Source organism: Sorex fumeus, unplaced genomic scaffold, assembly GCF_029834395.1.
Source record: "Sorex fumeus unplaced genomic scaffold, SorFum_2.1 ptg000042l, whole genome shotgun sequence".
NCBI classification, from domain to species: domain Eukaryota; kingdom Metazoa; phylum Chordata; class Mammalia; order Eulipotyphla; family Soricidae; genus Sorex; species Sorex fumeus.
In genome coordinates this window covers 2,736,967-2,761,360 of record NW_026606099.1, presented here as the reverse complement: position 1 = coordinate 2,761,360, position 24,394 = coordinate 2,736,967, and positions in this window count along the sequence as shown.

Genomic DNA, 24,394 nt, shown 5'->3' with positions numbered 1-24,394 from the left:
CACAGGAAGAATCGAGGGGACAGCAGAATGTAAAGCTGGTGGGGGGGAGAGGGTTGTTGGGGGGTTCTGATGGAGCTGCAGGCCTGGCTGGCAGCACCACCCCTAAAGCTCAGAAGCCTCTTTCTTCTGTGATTGCTGTTTTGGTCCCTGATCTTTGAACCATGACCTCTGCTTCCAAGGCTCCAGGAGGTGAGGGAGCCCTAGACAAGAGGACCCAAGCAGGTGGAGACAGGTGCTCAAGCACTTTTGCCCAGTATGTGAGATGTGGGGCCATGAGTTCGCTCCTGGTAGCATTCCCCAAGACAGGCCCTGACCCGCTTTCTAATTCTGAATGGCAATCTCCCGCTTTCCTTGCAAGAGACTGGGGCAGGGAAGGTGAGCTCCTCCCTTCAACAACACCTGGCTTGTGCAACAACACCCCAGCAGGTGCTTCTCTACCTCTAGGAGGTCTGGAGCAGAGCTGGGATTCCCATCAAGCTACACAGCCTGCACGCTCAGGACCAGGCTCTGAGACATCGGGCACTTCCGTCCATGCCAGGCCTCAGCAGGGCCTTCTAGGGGGCACCAACACCAGAGCTTTTCCCCACTGTGGCAGGAAGTTCCCCTTCCCCCACACCCCACCTTGCCCAGTGCTTCTTGGGGCTTGGCATGTTCCTGAGTGGGTCCCTGATGTGGGGACAGTGTGACAGAGGGAAGTGGCTTGAAACAGACCTTAGAGAGTCATAAAAACTCACAGAATTCTTCCTTCCTCCCTCCATTCCTTCCTCCCTCTCTCCCTCCCTCCTTCCCTCTTTCTTTTTTCCTTTATCACTTTCTTTCTTCCTTTCTCTTTCTCCCTCTTCTCTCTCTCTCTCTACATATATATATATATTTTTTTTTTTTTCTGTTCGCTTGGCCACACCTGGCAGTGCTCAAGCCTTATTCCTGGCTCTGCACTCAGGGATAACTCCTGGAGGAGGCTCTGGAACTATATGGGGTGCTGGGGATCAAACCCGGGTTGACTGTGTGCAAGGTAAGCACCCTACCCTCTGTGCTGTCACTCTGGCTCCAGGTATATGTTCTATGCCAAGGAATTGGATGGAAATTCCGGCTCTGTGACTCAGATTGTCCTCTGGAGGGCTGAGGGGATGCTGCTTCGCCTTTCTCCAGGTGGAGAAGAGAGGTAGGAGCATCCCGTAAGGACTGTGGGGACCTGGCTCCTGTCCCTCCCTCCCAGGCCCCATTCTCAGTGTTACCCTGAGTCTGAGACAGGGGCCTTGTGAGGGCTGAGATGGGGCAGGGTGATAAAAACCATGGGGGCAACACTGCTGTCTCTGCCACCAAGGGGCTTCAGTGCCCCTGAAACCTACACTTGCTGCCTTTGGAACAGACAGCAGGGTGGAGGAGAAGCAAAGGTCCTCACCACTTACAGTATTTGAGTTCAGAGAAAGAGCCTTTGTATCAGAGATCAGGAAATCAGATTTGACCTGCAAACATTTCCTTACTCATTCTGCCCCAGGGAATTTCTTGGCCACCGGCCTCCTTGTTTCGAAACCTATGGCAGCTCTGAGATCTGCTGGGTCCCTGGAGAGCCAGGGTCTGCCCTGCAGAGTCAATCCCTCCTCAGCTCAGCTGGACTGTGTTGCTGGTACATGGGGTCGTCTCGTACATGCACAGGGACCACCTTGTAATCATGCCACCTCTGCCCATTACGGTTCCAGCCCAGTGCAGGGAAAACCAGGTTCTCGTCCTGACACGTGTGTTCTTGAGCCCAGAATTCCCTGTGCTTCCTGCAGACTGGGCCAGGTCTGTGTGTTCTGACTGCCGTGGGGGTAGGAGGGGAGAGGAGAGAGTCCACCCTGAGCACACACTGAGTCTTGGAGCTTCAGAGTAGCTGCAGCTCTGGGGGACTTCCAGCCAGAGCAGGTGCAGGCACTGTCTGTGGACTGGACTGAGTCAGCCCTGAGCTGGGGTCCAAACGCCCCCATCTCTTGTTCAGGCTTCACCAACCAAATCTCTCCTGCCAGGTGCAGGTGTGCAAGGCTCATGGTCCCCCAGAAAAAGACTTCAGAAGAGCTGCAGGTACAGTTCAACATACCTGACCCCCAGGGGACACCCACTACCCAGGTAAATACTTCTCTTGGTGGTCATTGGGGGTGGGAGAATGAGGTTGGGGAACCTATGGCCATAGTGAGCAGGAGGCAGGAACATACGGAGTTGGTTAGCAACCATGGTTGAGGGCAGGTCAATCTGATAGTGCCCTTCTGTGATGACTTTGCCTTACAGTCCAGCTCTTCCAGGAAGCCTTCCTTGATTTATCAGACACCATGGATGCTCCTTCTTGGAAATGCACACTTTGGATGATCCAGAAGATAGAGGTTGCCATGGCTAGGAGCACACATTGACGTTCTCAAATCCCAACTCTACCCTGAATTAGGTCTTATTTTGGGCATGCCAATTTAAATATCCCATTCTTTTACTTTGGAATGAGCACATATACTGTGGGGATAGGTTCCTGGGAGTGTGCACAGAACTGACCAGCTATTCAGGGCTCGGAGTATCTCAGCATTCTGCTCAGAACACACCCTCAGCATGAGGCTGCTATTATTAAATACATACACATTCTTGTACCACCATCCTTCCATCTATTTTCAGAATTTTTTATTTTTTATCATTCCAGATCGAAACTCTCATGTTACACCCTCCCCTTCCACTCTTCCCAGAACCTGGAAATCTGTTTCACTTTCTGCTTCAATCATAGGTTTAGATTATTATGCGTTACTCATTATTGTTATTCAACAAACACTTATGGAGCCCGTAATTTGTACCAGGACTGAGTAGAATGTGGAGACTCAGAGGTCAGAAAGACTGACAGGATTTATGCCTTTAGCTTTCATTCTATAGTTGAGGCTGTAATAGGCAGATAAATCTGCAAGCCAATTTGGTAAGTGGATTCTACAGATATGTGTACTTTTTCTTTTTTTCCTTAACAGAATCACTGTGAGGCTGCCTGCAAAAAATACATCTGAACAGTCAGAGCAAACACAGATGCAGAGTCAAAGGCTGGAAAACAATTCTACAAACCAATAAATACCCGCTTCAAAAAAGCTGGGGTGGCCATACTGGTATCAGACCACATAAAATTCAGGTGGAAGGTTATAAGAGACAGTGAAGGTCATTTCTTAATGTATGTGCTCTTGTTGACAAAAGTTATCCAGAACTTTGAAGCAGATGATTGCTGAGGACGTCCTTTTCAAGGCCACAGGCTCTCAAGATTCCTCACACAAAGGCCCCATACTTTCCTTCACCTTTTCTGCATGATAAGGCCCCAGACACCTCAGTTATATGTTAACCCGCAGCTTTGGTGGGCAAGTATTGTTCCCACTAAAGGTTATGGTTTTATTATCCCAGAAGGCAGAAGCCTTGTGTGTTTCTGAGTTAGAAATCTGACAGGGCTTTTCCCTTCTCTTGGAAAGTGCTGGCTCCTTCCTTGTGACTGGACCAATCTCTGTTTGCTTGACCCTTGATCCCTCTGAAGGACACCGGTTGGGAGGCGGAGAGGTGTTGGAAAGCATTAAGAGCAGACCTCTTTATGGTGAGAGAAGACAGGAACTTGGATGCTGAGCTGGATGGGGACACCCTGAGTTCCCTGCAGGGGTAGGGAAGGGGGGCTGTGAGTCAGAAGCGGCATGGAGGGGGATGTAGATGGGCCTTGGAGGGTCGCAAGTCCGCCCCTGGGGGAGTTCTTCGGCCTGCCAGGGGCAAGGACAGTCCAGTGGGGTCAGGGTTGAGGTCTGTACTCGGCTCATGACAAGACAGGGAGGACCCTGAGTTTAGGACTCAAGGCTCCCGCTCACTGGGTCATTTGTCCTGAGAAAACTCAGTGAGGCACAGATGCTGGCTCATCCTCCTGTACTCCAAAGCTGCAGAGCTAAAATCAGCTCCCAGATGCAGAGGTGGGAGCCACCAGGGGCCGGGGGTGGGGCACTCCAGGGCAAATTGGGACCTCCCAGTGTGGTGGATCAGGCAGGAGATGGTCATGGTCCCCCCACAAGGACCACTTTTAGAAAGGGGAGCATATCTCCCAGCTCTCTTCCCAGCATTCTGCACTCCCCAACACCTCAAGTCCACCCCCAGCATCCATCAGCCCCATCCCGAGATGGCATAGCTGCCTAGCGCCCTCTAGTGTAAGGCCACATTCCTGTCCCTTCCCCAGGGGTGGTGGTGCAGTGGGTGGAAGCCCAGGAGGGGCTTTCCTGGTGATCAGCCCCCTAGTCCTCAGAGTATCCCCTTCAACCCGCACTGTCTGCTGTGAAGCATCACCTGGCTTGTCCATACACGGCCTCTGCTCATGCCTGTGGCTGCTCCCTAGGACTTTCTAAGTCAGGAATGAATACAGCTGATCCAGGTGCAGCGTCAGGACCAGAACCCCGTGTGGGAAGCTCTGCGTGCTCCTCCGCATGCATTAGCTAAGAGTTTCCAATGGGCAGAGCTCTTGGAGCACCTGGCACTGCCATGCTTGTGAAAGAAACAGAAAACTTGGTAAAAACTAGGCTGATGTCCCTTAGGGCGTCCAAAGACTCCCTCACATGTGTTCACTTTGCATAACCTCAATGAGTCGTGGTCATTGACAGAGTGCCCAGTGCCCAGTCCTATGCTAAGGGATTTACCTGTGTAGTAAATCACCTGGCCTTTCCAGTCCCTGTAACTATCTCCTCTACACTCAGGAAAGAGGTGTTGTAACAGCTGGGGTGTGTCTGTGGAGGGATGGACGGACTCTGAGATGAGTCAGGCACAGAACTCAGGAACACCTGGGAATCTGGCGGTGGAGAGGGAAGGCTGAAGTGGTGAGTGTCTGGGTCTGTGGGCTGGAGGCCAGAGACGGGAGCATTGGTCCAACCCAGGTGATAAGGAACCCTTGTTCTGGGGCCAAAGGCAAGGGAAGGGCGATTGGGGTGGAAGGCAGTGGCAGGGACACTATTGCCTTAGGCAGGAAGAGGCTGCAGGTATTGGAGGCTGCAGGCCCAGGTGCAGTCTCTCAGTCTCAGCGGTTCTGGGCCCAGGGTGCTGAAAGGTTGTGTCCTTGGGTAGAAAAAGCTGCAAACTGCTGGAGGTGAGAAGATGAAAGAGCTGCGGAGTGGATGGGGGGTTATTGGAGGGGAGGAGGGAAGAGGCAGGTGAGGGGACAGGCTTCCTGGACATCAGCAGGAGACAGGTCCTGGGTGTAGAGTCCTGCTCAGAGGCACAGTGTAAAGAGAGGCAGAGCTTGGTGCTTTCAGTAAGGAGCAGAAGGGCTGGTAGGGTCATGAGGGCGGCAGCGGGAGCCTGGAAAAGGCAAGACTGGGAGGGGGTCAAGTGGTCGCAGTTCCACTGGACATGTGTCATAGTTTTTTTATTTACTCATCTGCTCCTGGTCACTTGGATTGTTTCTAGATCTTGGTTATTATGAATAGTGCTGCAATGAATAGAGGAGCACAAATGTCTTCTCCGGATGAATATTCGGGCTCTTACATAGATGCCAAGAAGTAGAATTGCTGCGTCCTAAGAAAGCTCAATTCCTCGTTTTTTTTAGGAGAGTCCATACTGTTTTCCAAAGGTGCTGGACCAGTGGACATACCATCCACTGGATTAGGATCCCCTTCCCCACACATTGCTGCCAACACTGTTTGCAGCCATTTGTTCTTTGTGATGTGTGCCAGTCTCACTAGTGTGAGGTGAGATGTCATTGTTATTTTGATTTGTATTTCCCTAATGATAAGTGATGTAGAGCAGTTTTTCATATTGCCCCTGTTTGTCTTTGTTGAAGAAGTTTCTGTTCATCTCTTTCCTCTTTTTGGATATGTATGTGTGTTTGTGTATCAATATCAGTGCTTGGTGCATGATCACTGTCACAGTCACTGTCCTCCTGTTCATCGATTTGCTTGAGCGGGCCCAGTAACATTGTGAGACTTGTGACTGTGTTTGGCATATCGAATACGTCATGGGGAGCTTGCCAGGCTTTGCCGTGCAGGCGAGAAACTCTCGGTAGCTTGCCGGGCTCTCCGAGAGGGGCGGAGGAATCGAACTTGGGTTGGCCGTGTCGGCCGCGTGCAAGGCAAACGCCCTACCCAGTGCGTGATATGTCTTGGGTATCAGCCATCATCTATCAGATGAGTAGGGATAAAGTTCCCTACAGCTGTAGTGTGTGATGACAGATAGCTCTAGCCCATGGGGGTTCCCTGTCACTACAGCTCCACTAATCCAACCAACGCAGTTTTATTTATCAGGGTTTTTGTTTTTGGGGCCACACCTGGCAATGTTCAGGGGTAACTCCAGGATCTGAGCTCAGGGACCATTCCTGGCAGTAATCAGGGGACCATGTGGAATGGTTGTGTGCAAGGCAAGCGCTTTACCTTCTGTGCTATCCCTCCACCGCAGCATGGAGTTTCACACCAGCAAGGCCAACTCTAACCTCCCAGAGCTCTGCCCCTGAGTGACTGTGACAGAGATGTAGCTCCTTAGGCCACTACCAGGTAAGCCACAGCCCCCTCCCTCTTTCATCCCCATGGGAACCTGCTGAAGGTGCCTCAGAGAACCCTCTCCTGCTCCCATCTCTTCCTCCTCTCTTGTCTGTCACCCTTTCCAGCACAAGTAATCAACATCACTTACATATAGAAGGTCCGGTGAGCCAAGAAGAGAGTCCCCCAAGCCCCTGGCCTGTCTGTGGTGTGTGAGGTGGGCCATGCAGGGACATAGAGGCTGTTTTCAGTAAGCATATCTGCACTGTAGCACTGTCCTCCCGTTGTTCATCAACTTGCTCGAGCTGGTACCAGTAACGTCTCCATTGTGAGACTTGTAACTGTTTTTGGCCTATTGAATACACCACGGGGAGCTTGCCAGGCTCTGCTGGGCTTTGTTTCAGAACAAAAGCGAGAGCTCCATGTTACAGAATATCTGATGGGAACTGCAGGCAGCTGGTGGGAGACTGCAGAGGTCAAAATCCTACAGCACGTTATTTTGCAAAGCAAGGTCTGCATCACCTCAAGGCCATGAACATTCTTGTATATAGATTCCCAGATTACCAAAGTTACAAAGTGAGACTCTATCAAGAGCAATCCAAAGACTCTCCACGGTTGTCCTGTCACCCAGACTGCCTGTCTAAAATGTGGGCGGGGGGTCTTTGCCACATCACCCCTACTTCTGTAGGCTCATCCCTCTCACAGCTGCTGTGGATGCAGGGATTCAAGGTGGCACATGCTGGGCTGTGGAGCTGTGGGGCTCTGGTTGCAGTGCTCATGTTCAGGTTGCACAGCTCAGCTGTGTTCCCCACGTTCTGACTGCAGAGCTCCTGGGGAAGAGGGGGAATGTGCTCTGGGCCACAGTCCTTGTGGTACTGCTGGGGTCTGCACTGTTGCTGAGGCTCCAGGCGTCCCAGGAAGCAGAGCCACAAGGCATGGGTCATGCCAGGGATTGACCTTGTAGTGTCTGGCTGGCAAGGCAGATGCTTTTACTTTTTAATTTGATTTAATTTTTTTTACTTAAAATTTTTAATTTAATTTGTATAAGGTTGTTCACAATAATTTCTTACATTCAAGATTCCAACACCAATCCCACCACCATTATATCTTTCCATCACCATAATTTTGAATTTTCCCAACTACCAACCAATGGTATGCTTTTAGCTGCTGGGACATACCCTTATTTTAATTCTTAGGGCACATATCCTGATTTTAGCTACTTGTTTAGCTTATTAGATAATTCGGGGCAGGTGAATGAGCTCTTAGCCCAAATAGCAGGACCTAAGTAGTTTATTTTGTATTGTTTTATTATGAATAATTCTCTAAAAATAATCAAGAAAGGTTTTCTTTGAAGGAAGTGTGTGACGATTGTTTCTTACCCTGGAGCCGTTGAGCTTTTGCATAAAAGATTATTAACATGTACAAGAGATTACTAACATGTTACAGATTAATCCTTGTGTGCTAATATTTTTTTAATTGAAATTGGTTGCCTTCTACCTTACATCTTATCCAAAGTATACTATTCCTTGTACATAAGTGGTATAAATTATGAGATGTCATGGCTGTGAGCTCTAGGAATTCTAAAATTTTAAATAGGGCGATATAGCTGGAGTTAAATTTTTGAATGAATGGTGACTTTGGGATCTGAGGCACCTCTCTCTCAATCATGGCCAGTTAATAAGCTTATAAGGTGCCAGAGGCAGTTCATGGGTATGACTTCCAGGATCCTGGAAGAACATACCCATGTTTGGGGGGCGGTTGCACATCCCTGACTCTGAGCTCCATCCACTGAGCACCACCTGGCTTGTTCATAAATCTTTGTGTTAATAAATCAGGGGTCCCAGGTATAGCTCAGTGGCATAAACGACTGTTTTGCAAGTCTAGGGTGGATGAAGCCAAGAAGCCAACTGTGGCAGCACCTGCACCCTGAGTACAATCTCAGCAGTTCAGTTTTTTGGGAACCCAAAGCCACAATCTCTGGTATATCTGTTCACAGATGCTGTTGATGCAGAGGTCCAGGGTGGTACATTCTGGGCTGCAGAGCTTTGGGGCTCCAATGGCAATGCTCCGTGCATGCCGTATGACTCAGCTATGTCCCCCCATATTCTGGCACATGCTGGTCTGTGGAGCTGTGGGCGCATCTCTGCTGAGACCATGTAAGCTGGGGTGAAAACACAGGAACTCAGCAATGAAGGACGTGGGGTTCTGCTCTGTGACAACAGTGCCACAAATAGAGCAGAGAGGGGATGTGCACACAGTCAACCTGAGGATGGACTACAGGGAGTGGGACAGGTGAGGTCATCCCAGATCACAGATGAAGACTAAAGCCTGGGAAGCTGAGTGACACAGTGTGATGCCAGGGACACCCTAAAAGGTAAAGGTAAAGGTAAAGGTAAAGGCCCTCCCGTTGTTCGTCAATTTGCTCGAGTGGGCCCAGTAACGTCTCCATTGGAGACTTTGTTGTTACTGTGTTTGGCATATCGAATACATCACGGGTGGCTTGCCAGGCTCTGCCGTGTGGGCGAGATACTCTTGGTAGCTTGCCAGGCTCTCCGAGAGGGGCGGAGGAATCGAACTCGGGTCCGCCTTTTTGGCTGCGTGCAAGGCAAACGCCCTACCGCTGTGCTATCGCTCTGAAAACTTAAACCCCAGTCATCTGATTCCAAAGCTCAGGCTCTGAGCAGTCTGCTGATGCGACTCTTTTCCCGTCCAGGGAGAGGAGAGGGTAGAGTCTAAGAGAATAGGGTTTGAGCCAATTTTGGCCCACTATTGTGGGTATATATGTGTGTCACAAGTAGAAAATGTAGGAATGCTGGTCATGTTGCTCCTGTCTTCAGAATGGGTGTGTGTGTGCATGTTGTGTGCATGCGTGCTTCTGTGTGTTTGTGTCTCTGTGTAAGGGTGATGTGTGAGGTGTGTGCAAGTGTCTGTTGCATATGTGCTGTTGGCTGTATGTGGGTTGTACTGTGTGCATATGGAGGTGTGTGCATGTCTGTTGTGTGTTGTTTATATGCACAGTGCATGTAATATGTGTGAGGGGTGTGCATGTGTGCTGCACTTCTGCATGTATGTGAGGTGTGTATGTGTTGAATGTATGTCAGATGTGTGCATGTATGTGAGGTGTATTTTATGTGTACTGTATGCATGCATGTTTCACTTGTGTCATATGTATATGTGTGTGCAAATGGTTCACATGTTGAATATTGTGTGCATCATGTGTGTCTGATATGTGTTGTGTGCATTGTGAGGTGTGCGCATGTGTGCTGTATGCATGCATTTGCATAGTGAGATGTACTGTCTGAAATATACGTTGTCTGTGAACTATGTTGCATGTGCTGTGTGTATGCACTGCATACATGTTGCATAAGTATTACCTGCGTGTGGGGTGTGTGTGTGGGTTGTGTGTGCATGTAGTGCCTGGGAAGCTCTGCTCCTCTGCTGGAAATGGCTTGTATCTTTTTTTTTTTTTTTTTTTTTTCCCCTTTATTTTATTTTATTTTTTTTAAAGTTGTAGATTTACAATTTTTTGTGCTTTGGTTTCAATTATACAATGATCAGATACCCATCCCTCCACCAGTGCCCATTTTCCACCACCATGGATAATATCCCTCCCACCCCCATCCCCCCATCCCCCCGTCTCTGTGGCAGGGCAATCCCCTGTGTTCTCTCTCTCCTTTTGGGTGTTGTGGTCTGCAAAAGAGGAATTGAGTGGCAAACATGTTCAGTCCATAGTCTACTTTCGACATGCATCTCCCCTCCTGGGAGGATCCTCCAAACATCCTTTATTTGGTGCTCCCTTCTCTATCTGAATAGCCCTTTCCTCTAGGATACCCGGCTGGCCTCTAAGTTATGGAGTAATCCTCCTGGTGCTGATCTCAGCTATTCTTGGGTATTAATCTCATACTTTGTTACTTTATATCCCCCAGATGAATGCAATCTTTCTATGTCTATCCCTCTCTTTCTGACTCATTTCGCTTAGCATGATACTTTCCATATTGTACCACTTGTATGTAAATTTCATGACTTCATCTTTTCTAAGAGCTACATAGTACTCCATTGTGTAGATGTACCAAAGTTTCTTTAACCAGTCATCTGTTCTTGGGCATTCAGGTTTCTTCCAGTTTCTGGCTATTGTAAAGAGGGCTGCAATGAACAAACAAGTGCAGATGTCACTTCGACTATACATTTTTGCCTCTCTGGGATATATTCCCAGGAGTGGTATTGCTGGGTCAAATGGGAGCTCAATTTCTAATTTTTTGAGAATCGTCCATACTGTTTTCCAGAAGGGCTGAACCAGTGGACATTCCCACCAACAGTGAAGGAGTGTCCCTTTCTCGCCACATCCACGCCAGCATCGGTTGCTTTTGTTCTTTTGAATTTGGGCCAGTCTCTGAGGTGTGAGATGGTATCTCATTGTGGTTTTGATCTGCATCTCCCTGATGATTAATGATGTAGAGCATTTTCTCATGTGCTTTTTTGCCATTCGGATTTCTTCTTTGAGAAAGTTTCTGTTCATTTCATTGCCCCATTTTTGGATGGGGTTGGATGTTTTCTTCTTGTGGAGTTTAACCAGTATTTTGTATATCCTGGATATCAACCCCTTGTCAGATGTGTATTCGGTGAATATCCTTTCCCATTCTGTAGACTGTCTTTGTATTTTGGTCACTGTTTCTTTGGAGGTGCAGAAGCTTCTTAGTTTAATATAGTCCCATTTATCTATCTCTGTTTTCACTTGCTCGGCCAGTGGCGTGGCATCTTTGAAGATACCATTAGCTTCAATGTCATGGAGGGTTTTGCCAACTTTATCTTCAATGTACCTTATGGTTTCTGGTCTGATGTTGAGGTCTTTAATCCATTTTGATCTTACTTTTGTACATGGGGTTAGGCAGAGTTCTGAGCCTATTTTTTTGCATGTAGCCGTCCAGTGATGAATGGCTTGTATCTTGAGTACAGAGTCCAGCTCCTCGGCTTGTCCATTTCTTCTTCTTTTTTTTTTTTTAATACAAATTTTTCTTTTTTTTTGAAACATAACAATATATGTTTTTTTTTTAGTATTTTTCTTAACATTTTTTTAAATTACTGAAACACCATGAGGTACAGTTATAGACTTATAAATTTTTGTGCTTGGGTTTCAGTTATACAATGATCAAGTACCCATCCCTCCACCAGTGCCCATCCTCCCCCCCCCCCCACGGGTCCTAGCATCCCTCCTCCCCCATCCCCCCCCCCCCCCCGTCCCACCCTGCCGCTGTGGCAGGGCATTCCCCCTTGTTCTCTCTCTCTTCTTTTGGGTACTGTGTTTTGCAAGAGAGGCATTGAGTGGCAATCATGTTTGGTCTATAGACTACTTTTAGCATGTCTCTCCCACCCTGGGAGGGTCTTCACAACACCCTTTATTTGGTGCTCTCTTCTCTATCTGAGCTTCCTTTTCACCTAGCACATGGGGCTGGCCTTCAAGTCATGGAGCAAAATTCCTGGTACTAATCTCAGCCATTCCTGGGTGTTAGTCACCTGTTTTGTTGCTTTATGTTCCTCAGATGAATGCAATCTTTCTGTATCTATCCCGCTCTTTCTGACTCATTTCACTTAACATGATACTTTCCATGTAGTACCACTTGTATGTAAATTTCATAACTTCATCTTTTCTAACAGCTACATAGTACTCCATTTTGTAACTGTACCAAAGTTTCTTTAACCAGTCATCTGTTCTTGGGCACTCAGGTTTTTTCCAGATTCTGGCTATTGTAAAGAGTGCTGCAATGAACAAACAATTGCAGATGTCACTTCGACTATACCTTTTTGCCTCTCTGGGATAGATTCCCAGGAGTGCTATAGCTGGGTCAAATGGGAGATCAAATTCTAATTTTTTGAGAATCGTCCATACTGTTTTCCAAAAGGGTTGGACCAGCCGGCATTCCCACCAGCAGTGAAGGAGGGTCCCTTTCTCACCACATCCGTGCCAGCACCGGTTGCTTTTGTTCTTGTGGATGTGGGCCAGTCTCTGTGGTGTGAAATGATATCTCATTGTTGTTTTGATCTGCATCTCTCTGATGATTAGTGATGTAGAGCATTTTCTCATGTGCCTTTTTGCCATTCGGATTTCTTCTTTGCGAAAGTTTCTGTTCATTTCCTCGCCCCATTTTTTGATGGGGTTGGGTGATTTCTTCTTGTGTAGTTTAACCAGTACCTTGGAATACAAGTTTTTTTTAACTGCCAAATTTCAGTGTTGGGAAGCAGATTGATATGTCAAACATTCGAAGCAATTAATCTTTGTTTTTCTTTTTAATTAAAAAAATTTTAATTGAATCACTGTGATAGATTATTAAAAATTGTTCATGATTAGGTTTCAATCATACTGTATTCCAATACCCTGTCTCCACCAGTGTACATTTCCCAGCATCAATGTCCCCAGTTTCCTTCTCATCACTCCCCTGACCGCCACACCCCAGCTACCTCTATGACAGGTGCTTTCCTTCGCTATCTTTCTCTCTCTCTCTTACTCTCTCTCTTCCTTTTGAACATTGTGGTTTGCAATACAGATACCATAAATATCCCTTTACCTACTTTTAGCACTCGGTTTTTTCCAATGTGATCATTTCCAGCTATTATGGTCTTACTGTTCCCTTCTCTGTCTTATCTACCCTCTGCTCCCGAACACACTTGTCGTTGATTCCAACTATTGACTAGTCCTCCTAGCCCTTATTTTCCCTGGCCATGGATATTAGTTTTCTACCATATGCATTTTATATACCACAAATGAATGCAGTCATTCTATATACTCATTCTATATCCTCTCCTTCTGACTCATTTCACTCAATCCATGACCAGGGAATGTGTCTCCATTTCCTAATGTCTTCTTAAAGTAGCATTTTGTAGTTTTCTTTGTACAAGTGTTTTACCTTTTTAGCTAAGCTGATTCGAGGTAATTGATTTTCTTAGGCATGATTGTGAATGGGATTTTTTTTCATATAACTTTCTTCTTTTTTGTTATTTGCATATACAAAAGCCATGGGCTTTTGGGTATTAATTTTGTAACCTGCCACTTTACTATAAAAACCTATTGTTTCTAGAAGCTTCTTGGTAGATTGCCCAGTTCTTTTGAGGATGCTGGTCGCATCTCCCCTATCCCCCCTCCCTGCTCCTTTTCCCACCTCTTGTGACCAAATGAAGCTTCTAGTCCAGCTCCTGTGACCTTGGTGGCCATCCCAGGGGGGCTGGGTAGCAGGGTATCTGCAGGTTCTGAAGGGGTTCAAGGTCTAAGAAGGGGCTCCCTGTGCTGGGAATCACTTTCTTCTTCCTGGAAACCTGGCTGGCCAGGGCTGGTCCTTATCCCTACTGTGGACACATACACATGAACCCATATGCATGGCCACAGACACACACTATCTAGCTCTCACTCAGCCTTGAGCATCTGTGTCATAGTCAACTAACAGGGGAGGGGAGACAGGTCATGGACTTGCAGGGATGGGTTCCTGGTGAAGGCCCAACTCCCAGCAAGGGTCAGTAGACTGCAGGCCAGGGCTAGGTCATGTGCATGGAAGGGGTCCTTGGCTGAACCATCTTTCCTGTGGTTTGCAGACCAGGTCCTGACCTTGCAGACGCCCTCAGGCCACCCTGAGCGTCAGCTATGGCTTCCACAGAAACTCTACTCAGTGGATTTAATCACAGGGTGTTTTTAAAGCCTCATCTGGAGGTAATTTGGAATTTAAATTACCGGGATGGAGGATATTTTTACCAGACGAAGGGCTTGAAATAGTTATATCCTGTCAGTTATTGATCAACCAACTCTAAAGGATTAAGGGTGTAGGAATACGATGTGTTCGACTGAATACACTGGAAACATTCCCTTCAGAATTGGGTCCCCATTAGCATCACTGAGAGAAATTATTCCACAACACTTGGGAGAAATTGTTCTGTGACACATCTCAGGAAATTTCTAACCCAGATTAGACCTGACTTAGACACCCACCTACTAGGCATCAGAGAATGCTGTCTCAGCACTCTGCAGTGTCCCAGCCTCTCCATTCTGCAAAGTTCCTGGGAATTCCAGAGTCCTGGGAAAGGGTGACGGGGCCATGGAAGGTCCTGCTGAGCTGCCATGGCATAGCCCCAGTGGACTCGTTAAGCCTCTTCAAGCCCAAGGCCTGGACCAAGCATTGATGCCCAGTTTCTTAGTCCTCTCCCCGTCACCCCCTGCTCACACCCTGTGGCTTAGTGGTGCTAGATTGTTAGCACTGCATGACCTTTGGACCAAGCATCCTTGGAACTGGCCTGTTTCTGCCAGTTACTGCTAAGCCCCCAGAACCTTCCCTTGAAGAAAAGCTACTAAGACAGGCTATTTCCCCTGGGCTGAGAGACCAACCCTTTTAGACCCACAGGTCTCAGGAGAGGAAGAGGGGAAATACCTCACATTTCTTTCTAGTGAGGCTGTGGGAGGAAAACACTCATAGACAATTTCTCCATCACTGCGGCCCAGACCCAGGCTGTGATCACCTGCCTCACTCACTGATCCATTCTCCTTGGGAGCCGTTAAGAACTGCAGACCAGACACAAATAAAAACTCTGGGTTCTTCTTGGAAACTTCAGGCTTCTGTGGTTCTCCTGATGTCTCTCCAGAGTGCTCCCAGTGGGTACAGATCACACACACACAGACACACAGACACATACAAACATACACACACACACAGAGCTCACTGTCTCCTTTCTGAGGCACTGGAACTTGATCCTCTTCATGGAAGATGTGCCCACCTGATAACAAATGAGACTAACATTTGACCCTGTATCTCAGGTAAATTTGGGTGAGCTTCAACTCAGACCAGCACCGCCTAAAACATCAGCTTTGGTTTGAGATGGTTGTCTGGGGAATCGAATAGACCAGATCTCGAGGGTTAAAGAGCTCCATTGATTTTTATCTTGCAGTGTGACTTCAGGCAAGTTACTTCACCTCACTGAGCTTCAGTTTCTTCAATCCTTACTACACATCCATCAGAAGAGATGGAATCTTTTTGTTCACTGCAAGATAGATGGTTCTTGGAGATAGCAAAGTTAAAGAAGGCAGAAAGAGAGAGCGAGAAAATGATAAATATGAGATTTATATTTATCGTTCTCTCATTTGTGGAATAGAGAAAGGAATATGGTATTGAGCAATGACAGTATCTTGACCTTGGATGACAGAAGTGATTAACAAGTGGTAGGAGAAGGGGTGGTGGGGAATGAAGATAAAAACTGAGGTGACACGGGTGGGGTAGAAGATTGTGGGTACTTGGTGGTGGGGGTGGGTGCAATACTTTTGCACATCAATAAATTTAACACTACTGTAACCAAGTCACTTAAACTGTCTAAAATCTTTTATTTCTAAAACTAGAATGATAAAGGGAAATGAGAGTCAATTTATTACCAAGGATATAAATAATTACAAAAATAAATAAAATTAGAATTAGTCACTTAATCACTTAACTTCCCGTTAGTCGTCGATTTGCTCGAGCGGGCGCCAGTAACGTCTCCATTTGTCCCTGTCGCGTGCTAGTGTAGCCCAATGGCATCTGTTCTCTCTGGGAACATGAAGAGTCTCAAACCGATCGTTCATGATCTTCACGAAGAAGTCTGACCATCTGGTAGGTGGGTGGCCACGCGGTCTTTTGACATCCCGTGGAATCCAGTCAGTAATAGCTCTATTCAGGGGTCGTCTTTAAATCTCATTACGTGACCAGCCCATCTGATTTTCGACACCTTGGCATATGAGACAGCGTCCCTGATTCTTGATCGTCGACGGATGTCAGAACTCCGGATTCTTTCTCTCATTTGAGTGAAATGTGATATTCCAAGTATAGCTCTTTCTATTCTTCTTTGGGAGACCTGAATAGTGTTCTCATCTTGTTTGCATAGGGCCCAGGTCTCTGAGTCATATGTTAATGCAGGAAGAACAGTGGAATCAAAGAAATTAGAATTATAAGAAGAAATTAAGAAAGAGATAATCAGCAAGCAAGGTGGTATGAATCCATGTTCTGAGAAATACCTGGAACTCCAAATGCATATTTTGCATGATGACATAATGAAACTGAAAACTGAAATGAAAGTGCCCATCAGCAAATGACTGGATAAGACGTGGTGTCTTAGTTCATACACAGGACTATACTACTTAACTCTCTATGAGCAAGAGATTTTGCTATTCACAACACAATGGAAAGTGCTTAAGGGAACTTTGGGAAACAAACGGAACCAAGAAGGAAAAACTCAATTACTGACCGAGGGCTGGAGCGATAGCACAGCGGTAGGGCGTTCGCCTTACAAGCGGCCAACATGGCTGACCCGAGTTCGATTCCTCCGCCCCTCTCGGAGAGCCCGGCAAGCTACCGAGAGTATTCGATATGCCAGACACAGTAACAACAAAGTCTCCAATGGAGACGTTACTGGGCCCGCTCGAGCAAATCGACGATCAACGGGAGGGCCTTTACCTTACCTTTACCTTACTGACTGAGTTTGTCTGTGTGTGCAATGTAATAATATACAGGTTGATGGATAGATAAAAGAACAACCAGTGAACATTGATGACAGATGTAAGGAAGCCTGAATAAAAGGGGAGAAGAGACAGATATAAGGAGGAAGATATTTATTTATTTAGTGTTTGGAGCACACAGTTGGCTCTGCTCTCAGGGATCACTCCTGGCAGGGTTCAGGGGACCATATGTGGTGCTGGGGCTCAAACTTGGGTCTTCTGTGGGCAAGGATAGTGTCTTAGCTGCTGTACAATCTCTCCAGTCCCTTAAAGAGGGGGGAGTTTATTTTATTTCTATTTATTTTTGATATATATTTATTTATTACACACTTGATCTTAGCCAAAAGATCAGCTCCTGGGAGAGAACAAGACAGAGTCTCCTACCCTATGCCTGACTGTCTCCACCAGGGCCCAACAGCTGAAGACCACCGAGGCCCAGCCAAGACCATGCTGAGAGCACTCTCCACACACTTGGATGAGCCTCACGCATAAAAGAACTGACAGAGGAACCCAGGTGTGTGGGACCCGGGGCTGAGATCTCCAAGCCTGTACAGTTTGGGACTGGACCTGCCAGTAACTAGACAGTTACACCCACCAACTGCCGTGTAACTCCAACAACGGCCAGGATCCAGAGATCATCACACTCAGCTCCTGGGAGAGAACAAGACAGAGTCTCCTACCCTATGCCTGACTGTCTCCACCAGGGCCCAACAGCTGAAGACCACCGAGGCCCAGCCAAGGCCATGCTGAGAGCACTCTCCACACACTTGGATGAGCCTCACGCATAAAAGAACTGACAGAGGAACCCAGGTGTGTGGGACCCGGGGCTGAGATCTCCAAGCCTGTACAGTTTGGGACTGGACCTGCCAGTAACTAGACAGTTACACCCACCAACTGCCGTGTAACTCCAACAACGGCCAGGATCCAGAGATCATCACACTCAGCTCCCGACATCTTATCATCTCATTCCTAATTCGGTCAAACTGGCAGGCTACCAAATGTAACATGCCCACACGGCAGAGTCTGGCAAACTCCCCGTGGTATACCCAATATGCCAAATACCAGTAACAATGATGGGTCTCATTCTCCTAACCCTGAAAAAGCCTTGAATATGGCACTTTAAAAAAAAATCTCAGGGCTAGGACGAAGAAGACGTTACTGGCACCTGCTCGAGGCAATCGACGAACAACAGGGTGGTCGTGATCGTGATCGTGATTTATTTATTATTGACTCACCATGAAATACACAGTTACAAAGCTGTTCATGATTGGGTTTCAGTCATACAATGTTCCAACACCCATCCCTCCACCAGTGTCTATTTCCCACCATCAATGACCCCATTTTCTCTCCAGCCACACCCCGTCCTCCAGCATGCCTCTACTGCAGACACCTTTATTCTCTCCTTCTCCCTCTCTTTCTCTATCTCTTACCTTCCTTTGGGGCATTAAGATTTGCAATACAAATGCCAAAGAATTATCATGTTTGCTCCTTTACCTACTTTCAGCACACAGTTCTTATCCAGAGTGATCATTTCCAACTATATTTGTCATAGTGCCTATTTCAACTGTCTTTTCTCCAGACACTTGAAGAAGACTTCCAACCATGGACCAATCTTCTTGGCCCTTGTTATTACTGTCCTTCGGTATTAGTCTCATATTATGTTTATTTACATCTCAAAAATAAATGCAATAAATTTATGTCTGTCCCTCTCCTTCTGACTCATTTCACTCAGCATGTATTAAAGTCCATCCATTTATAAGCATGACTTTATTTTCCTTAACTGCTGAATAGTATTCCATTATGTAGATGTATCATAGTTATTCTTAATCAATTGTCTGTACTCGGGAACATGGATTGTTTCCAAATTATGGCTATTGTGCTACAATAAACATAAAAAACAGATGGAATTTCTGCATTGTGATTTTGGGCCCGTGGGGTGTATTCCCAGAAGTGGTATTGCTAGGTCAGATGGAAGCTCAGTTTCTAGCTTTTTGAGGAATGCCCATATTGTTTTCTATAAAGGCTGGACCAGTCAGCATTCACACACATGGCTATACAGTTTTTTTTAAAGTGTCTTAACTATATACAAAAAATAATATACACATCTCTGTGCACAAAGTTGAGATGCATTTTATATCCTGAGGGATGGAGAGCTATCTGTTCTTGGCAGTGATTAGCTTTCTTCGTCTCCCTGTTTCATTCGTCACAGACCCTATTCTCTGCTCCTATTTCTTGAGTCATTTCCTCAAACAAGCCACAGACAAGGCCTTATCTCAGACTGATTTGACTGGGAAGTTGAGAGAGAGAGAGAGAGAGAGAGAGAGAGAGAGAGAGAGAGAGAGGGAGAGAGAGAGAGGAGAGATGGAGGGAGAGAGAAGGAGGGAGAGAAACAATAAAGGGGTGATAAACAAAATAAAATATGACAAAAATCAGTTCAAATATACTAATCATTATCAGTGTCAATGGTGACATATTAAAAGATAAGATTAGAGAAAACAAAGTTTATAAGCAGTACATCTAAAGCAAAGTCAGAAAGAGTCAAAATAGAGAGAAAAAGATAGACTTACCCAATGCAAAACAAAATCAAACGTACTGAGATGTGTTGAATGATGGTACCCACATATAAAAACTCTAAGCCATAAAGTGGCCTTATCTGAGACAAGTCATTGCAGACACTGAATCAGGTAAGGTTGTGCTGGTGGCCTTGATTCAATATGACCAGTGCTTGCCTAAGAGGAAGAACCAAGTCTCACAGGATGACAACCATGTGTCAGTGGAGACAAGACACAGATCTGAGTTACACTGCCACAAGTGGGAGATTCCTAGGACCAGTGGAGGCTTGATGAGGCTGGGGAGGCTCCTAGTGAAGGAAACTCCTAGAGGTCTGCAGGGAGGCCAGCCCAGCTGCCACCTGTGTTTCTGGCTTGCATGCGACCTCCAGAGGCCCCGGAGAATACATTCTGTGGTTCAAGCAATATAACCTCTATCTCAGACAAAAAGTATTAGAGACAAAACATTAGCAATAAGAGTCATCCATGATCAGCAAGGCAACATCTCACTAAGAAAGTGTAACAATTTAGGATGTATGCACAGTATGACTGAATCACAACAAGAAGGCAATTATTTCATAATAGCTGTAGGAGTTTTTTATATGGTTTTATAAGGATCTGATAAATCAAGCAAAAATAGAGGGAAAAATTAGGAGATGCGTAAATTCAATATAAAGGTATGCAAGCCTACACCCAACTACAAAAAATATACCCTGGTCAAGGAGATGTTGGTTACTTAAGCAGAGGGTTTCACAATAAATTTTAAATAATTTATAGTGGAAAAATATTTTCTATCAGCAGTGCTATTAAAAAATAAATATATCCCAAAATATATTGTGGATTAAAGACAAATTCTGTGTGTGTTTCTGTGTGAGTTTGTCTATGTGTGTGTGTATGTCTGTCTATATGTGTCTGTGTGTCTCTGAGTTTGTGTGTGTGTCTGTATTTGAGTGTGCCTATTTGTTTTTATGTGTGTCTGTGTGTCTCTTTGCAAATGTATGCAGGCTGGGAATTGAACTCTGGGATTTATGCAGGTGAGGCATATACTATTACAATCATATCCATGGCACCAAAAGAGAAAATCTTTTTCTTTTTCTTTTTTTCACTTTTGGATCGCAGTTGATGACGTTCAGGGGTTACTTCTGATATCACTCAGGCATCACTCCTGGTAGTGCTCAGGGAACCATATGGAATGATGGGGATCAAACTCAGGTCAGGCAAGGGGAAGTGCCAACCTGCTGTCCTATCTCTCTGGCCCCCAGAGAGAAGATCTTAATGAAGATAATAAAACACTTAAGTTTGAACAAATATAACAAAAACTGAGGGAGTGGGTAGAGCAGCACTTGGAGATCAATGTGGAGCTTTAAAACACTTACCTAGAAGAAAAAAAATTGAAAATCAACCCAGGAACTCAGCAGTGCCAGGATAGGGACCAGCGACAAAGCCAGACCCCTTGGTGGAAGCTCTTTGACAGAGATATATTGGCCTCCGGAGCTTGAATTGTCAAGTCTCCTCATGCAATGAAACTGGGACTGGAAGACAGGGCCTTCTCTTTCTGAAGAATTAAGAATTCACAATTGGGACTAGAGAAATAGTAGAGTGAGTTGGACTTTTGCCTGGCAATGGGGGTTTAATCCCTGGTATCCCAAATGGTACTGTAAGCGCTGCCAGGAGTGGTCCCTTAGCAAAGTCAGGAGTAAGCTCTGAGCATGGCTGAATGTGACAAAACAACAACAACAACAATAACAACAAGATTTAACATTCTTCTGAAAACTATCCTTCAAAAAAGAGGAAATTCAAGCATCTAGTAACAGTGTTGTTTAATTATAAAATGTGATTTGGAGAAAACCCTCAGAAAAACTCAATGCTCTATTTTAGAAAGGCAAACTTTTTTCTTTTTGGGTCACACTCTGCACTCAGGTATTACTCCTGGCAGTGTAAGGCAAAAGCCCTACCCGCTGTGCTATTGCTCCAGCTCCAGAAACTCTATTTTTAACAAGTAGGATTTCTTTAAAGAAAGGGGATGGAAGCAAAGAAATTATGTATTTGGAGCTGGAACTTTAAAAATGCCTCCACTGGATAGAATCAGATTTTCAGAGATTATTCTCAAAACTGTGCTGGAAGAGAATATGCAGTACAAGGCTCACATCCTGTCAAAATGAAGTTTCAGAAAGTCTTTTCTGCGGGGCACTCAAAGGGCTGCTTGTGGCTTGGAATAAAATTCCAGTGACATTAAGAAATGTGAAGTCAAATAGTGCTGGATCTCCAAGAATGTAGGCTTGGGGCTGGAGCGATAGCACAGCGGGTAGGGCGTTTGCCTTGCATGCAGCCGACTCGGGTTTGATTCCCAGCATCCCATAGGGTCCCCCGAGCACCGCCAGGAGTAATTCCTGAGGGCATGAGCCAGGAGTAACCCTGAGCATCGCCAGGTCTGACCCAAAAAGCAAAAAAAAAAAAAAAAAAGAATATAGCTTGAAGATGCTAGGGTTGGGAAAACATATAAGAAACCCAGGTTATAGCTGCCAGTGAAGAGACAGAGATGACAAAGGCGAACTGGAGGACTTTGAACAAAATTATTCCATGAAATGTGAGCAAGATAAAGAGGGACCTGTATCATTTAGATCAGGCCAAGTTAGGATGGTTGTGAATGATTAGGATTAATAGTCTTTGACCTTTCCTATATTCCTAAAGGTTTATATTATATTTAAGTTGAGGTCCCCCAACTTAAATATATTTTGTCTTATTTTTGGAAAAAAATAGCAACGCAGCCTGGAGTCTAAGTGACTTTTTGTATCTCATCTGTGAATGGAAGTGGGAGGAGTCCCTTTCACTGGTCACCCTGGACAAGCAGACTACCTGAGAAGAAGGTGACAGTTTTTACTTAGACTTGCTTCATTAGTGCCTCTTAAAAATATGATAGCAGAAACATTTAAGATTCTGATGCCCCAAGTGTTCTAGCTTGCAGTGCCCCCCACAATTCCTGAGCCCATTCACAGCTGATGGGGTCTTTGGGAGGTGATTAGATGTAGTCAGGTGGGTGGGTTCTCCACGACTGAATTCTTGGGAGGAGAGTCATATCTGCACATCCTTCCCTCCACCACGCGAGGATAAAGCCAGCAGATGTTTATCCAGGATCCCAGAAATGAATCTTGGATCGCTCAGACTGCAGGACTGTTCAGGGATCAGTCCTGTTGGGGTTTGGGGATATATGGTAACGGGGATTGAGTCCTGGCTGGCCACATGCAAGGTGAGTGCCCTACTCACTGTACTATCTCTCTGACCCAGTATTGCAGAAGCCATTGACACCCTGATATCCTCTCAGCTGGCAGCCATCAGGAAACCCTCAGAGGTAGAGTCTTCTGGCCATTAAGCGATTAAGCTTCTAGGGTCTTTCTCAATGTTTAGCCAAAGGTTTCATGAAGAACCAATAAGAGCTAGTTCTCTCTGGATTTGGGGTGAATGTCTTCTGTGTCAACTCTCTTACTGGCTAGCTCACTTGAAATGTCAGGAAGTTCATCTGAATTGAACTTTCTTGTGCTGGGCATTATTTTTTTGTTGTTCATTTATTTATCACAAATTTCATAGCTTTGGTTTCTATTCTCCCTTGTGAGGGATATTTTAAGCAAACCATTACGCGGAACTATAGTTCCCAGCAGCACAGGGACTGGCATCATTGCCTCCTCAGACTTTCACATTAAGAAGTCTAGCCAAGTTGGTCAAATGTCACTGGAGCGGTGCCAAGGTCCTGTGAGCTTCTTTTGGAGGTCCCTTTCCCCCTACACTACAAAAAGATATTAGTGATAAATTCCATAAGAAAAAAGTTCAGAATGCCAAAGAAAGATCTATCCCAAATGGTCGGGGGTAGTGCATCAGGAAAGGCTTCCTGGGGAATGTGGCATTACACCTGAGACCTGAGACCAGGAAAACAGTGAGCTAGGGGACAAGCATCTCAGGGCAGACAGCATGTGGTCTGATGTACCAGGTGCTGAGGTGGACAGAGATCCCATTGCTGGTTCCAGTTCAGGCACTGACCATCTATGGAGAAACTTGATGTGATGAGTTTGCCTCTGTGGGACATGAAGGTTTTGTTTGTTTTGTTTTCTTCCCCATCTGTACAATAGTAATCTACAACTTCAAGCAAATATGGTGTTCAGACAAAGACGAGGACTCAGCTCTCCCCCTGCTCACGGTGAGTCTCTTCAAATGAGAAAATCTGTCCTTACCAGAAATTTTGCTCCATGGTTTGGAGGCCAGCCACACATGCTAGTGGAAAAGGCAGCTCAGATAGAGAAGGGAGCACCAAATAAAGGGTGTTGGGAGGATCCTCCCAGGATGGGAGAAGCATGCTGAAAGTAGACTATAGACCAAACATGATTGCCACTCAATGCCTCTTTTGAAAACCACAACACCCAAAAGGAGAGAGAGAACAGAGAGGAATGTGCTGCCAGAGAGGCAGGGTGGGATGGGGTGATGGGAGTGGAAGGGATACTGGGATCCGTGGTGGTGGGAAATGGGCACTGGTGGAGGCATGGCTATTTGATCATTGTATAATTGAAACCCAAGCACAAAATTTGTAAGTCTACAACTGTACCTCATGGTGTCTCACTAATAAAAATTAAAAAAAAATCTGTCCTTGATGGTGTGAAAGTGAGGTTCCCTGCAGAAGGAGAGGAGAGCTAACTGGGTTTTCCTTATTTGGATTCCCAGATTGCATAGGACTCATGAGGAGCTGGAGGAGACAGAGAGGCCTGGTACTTGGGAACCTTCAGAGGGAAAAGACAGTGCTATGTAATGGAGATGGAAACTGCACAGACGGCCCTTCTGCCTCTCCCAGATCTCCTTCAGGAGATGGGGCAGGAATGCTAACAAGAAAT